A 3,317-nucleotide genomic window follows, 5' to 3' on the forward strand; every position below is an offset into this window, starting at 1 on the left:
AACACGGTCAAGAAGTACATGCCAACACAACGAGTGTTAGGCATGGTTATTAAGCTGCTGAGCTGCTGTACATCCTTTTTTGGTCATTGTATTTTTACTTCATGGAAGTTTAAAGGCAACATGGCCATTTTTGTCAACATTTAATTGTATATTAACAGTTTTGTGTTAGCATTTCGCATCCAGTATCGTTAACACTGATGTTTGTTAGCTAGCATCTCCATCTTTTCCTAGTACATTGCGTTTTAGTGGCACATTACCACCAATGTGTCAGTACAAACAGAAAAGCCCCCTTATAGCTTCGACTGGAGTGTGATGTATGCAAGGGCCGTGGCACACCGAGCCTACGGTCGGCCGTAGGCCAGTGTCAGACTAACGGCGAGCTTCTGTGACCCTAGTTTTTGCGATGTGTTCTCCCCATTTGGCACTAGTCAGTCCTTGATTGTGTCTTTTTAGCTTTTTTCTTTTGCTGAGTCGGCGTCAATGAGAGAGATCACTCTGATTGGATGTACTATTGGACGAACTGATGCACGGGGAAGGGAATCAGAAGTCAGCAGTGCATGCACTGAAATCTTGTCTCATTTTTCGTCTCCGTCTCATCTGAACTTTGAAATAACCCAAAAAAATCATCTGGAAAAGAAACTCAAGACCAACTCCTCACCATGAACCAGAAGAGGCCTACTCATTACAATGGTTTGTAGCTTCTATTCGTAGCTTCCTAACTAGTCCTAGCTTTACTTTATGAATACAGACTACTGCCAGTGAGTTATTTCCTCTCAGGCACTGGCGGTAGCCTTTTGTGGTGTGTTCAAATGCCACTTTTTGCTCAGACACAGACGTCTTGCAGCGACGTCACAGTCGGTTTTTAGTGTCAGTCTGCCCTATAAAGACTAAATATTCCATCCACGGTTTCAGTCTTTTAGAAACAGTTGAATGATTTCAAACTGTTGGATTAAAAATGGCTGGCCTTCTTCTGCTTTTCTATAAATATTATTAAATGAAGCAAAATTGGCTCCTTGGAAAGATCTCACAGTCTCTCTATAATGTATAACTTATACAGAGCTTGCGGTGATGGTGTTTGCTTAAAGGAAACATGGTAAATGTGCCACAGTGGTTATCTCCGAGGCAGCTGCAAGTGTAGTAGTGATTTTCTCAGCTTGACTCCATGAGGTTTGAACTTCAAAGGCGGATTTTTGGCGAGAGCTTGAATTTACTATGAGCTATCTCAGGAAACTAAAGCCAGGTGTGAGATTCTTCCTCCGCCTTTTTTTTTTTTCATCTCTGAATCTTTGGACCATAAAGCAGCCCCGGAGTCAGATTCAGAGATTATACGTCAAATCAATTAAATACCAAAAACACCTGTTGATCACGAGCTGTAACGGAGAGTAACGGAGCACCCAAAGGTGCAACACAGATCGGGTCAGATTAGCTTCCGGTGGAATATCCGTCACACTCGCCTTTGTAGTGGAACCACCCAGCTGAGAGGAGATTTAGATTTATAAGGAATAAAGTCAAGATTTGCTTTTATTTTTAATCACAACAGCGAATCAAAGGCAATTCTCCGCACACTGTCTGGTAATTTTATTTGACTTTTGTGCCTTTTTTTTTTATAGAAGATGAAGAGATTTTCACACACATCAAGACAGTGTTGTATGTGGGTGGGCTGCGGATCTGAGCCTCACGGCTAAAGTGAAGTAATCTGATTAAAGCCAGCAATTAGCTGGTAAACTGAGCTGCTTTAAACACACTGGAGCTGAGAAAAGAGCCATGTGCCAAAGCTACATGGCAAATGTGCAGCTTTTAATTTTCCTGAGAAATCTGAAGATACGTCCCTGATGACATGATTAACATTCAGCGGAATCAAGATGTGGGGGAGGTTTAGAGAGCCTCCTTTTTTTTTTCTTTTTTTTTTTTTTGTTAATTTGTGTTGAGAGAAGCACAGGTGGAACCAATGACATTAATGATCCCACTGTTCCATTAGGTGTCCCAGTAAGTCATAGCAAGTGAGTCATCACGCACAATGCCAGACGCCTGGAACTGGAACACCTAAGTGGACCGCGGCCATTGTTAAGCGATATTGGTTGCACCTGTGGCTGACAAGTCAAAATGTTCACAAGGAAAAATCTTTATTTCCTTTTCCAACAGCATGCCGACTGTATGCAGTTTGCATTGTGCACATTTGTCACAGCGCGCAGCCGGAATACAAACGCAATCAACACATCGTCCGTGCAGACTTTTTTTGCAAATTAAACTGCGACTTCAGAAAGCCATGGCTAATTATGTTCCTCCAGAGAAAGAGAAATGTTTCTTCCCACCGACTGTATTTATTTATTTATTTATTTATTCATTTATTTTATTTTCTGAAGTGTTTCTGGAGCTTTCCACATTCACAATTCCACATCCACAATTAGTTTTTAATGCTTTTCAGCTGCGAGCAATTGCTCCATTTCCTCTATCCATGACACACTTTAACCCGCCATTAAAACACATATTTTTTTGTCGCATGTGAGCCGTGGAAACAAGCTGCGCGCACCGCACTGACGTCGCCCTTTGAGCTGATACGGCCGCTCATTTACACGCCATTTCCCGCCTGATGAAACCGAATCCGCGTATTTATTTATTCCTTTACTTTCTATTAACTCCTGAGTGAAATATGGGGCTTTTAACCGCCTCTGAAAGTGGGTTTTTGCTGCATTAGCATCACAGAAGCTAAAATGCTGAATGGAGTCAAGGGAAACTGCAGATTTTGATCATTCTTTGTGACTTTGCTGCTTTAAAAAGATAAAAATAACTTATAAAAGTAAATGAATCCCAGTTAATATGAAGGAGATCAATGATACAAAACGCATGAGTTATTTTTAGGTGAGTCCTCTTAAGTCATAAGGTGTAAAATGACATTTCAGTGGGCTGCTGTGCTGTCGTAACACTGCTAAAGCAAGCTAAAAGCGGCCCTTCCCGTTTCAGACTTGCTCATAACGGCGTACAGTATTTTCTCTGATGTCACCGAAAGGACTTGCAACCTTTCTGCCGGGATGTTAGGAGAGTCTCTTCCCTCCAGCTGGTGTCTGAGGCCCAAATTCCGGTCCAGCTGTGGTGTGTAACGAGGTTAGGGACAGCTCACGTTATCCCCTCACGAGCCATCCCCCTCTTTTCACGACCCCCGAGAGCTCTCAGACGGGCCTCGTGCTGCGGGCCGCCGTTTCCTTTCCCCTCGCAATTTATTTACACTGCAGTTGTCCGGCAACCGAAAAAAACAACACTCTCCAACCCCTCCTCTCCTTATTCTCTCCGTGTCATCGGTAGTTAAACCCCCCCTCCCC

The sequence above is a fragment of the Chelon labrosus genome, assembly GCF_963514085.1.
Source record: "Chelon labrosus genome assembly, chromosome: 22".
NCBI lineage: Eukaryota > Metazoa > Chordata > Actinopteri > Mugiliformes > Mugilidae > Chelon > Chelon labrosus.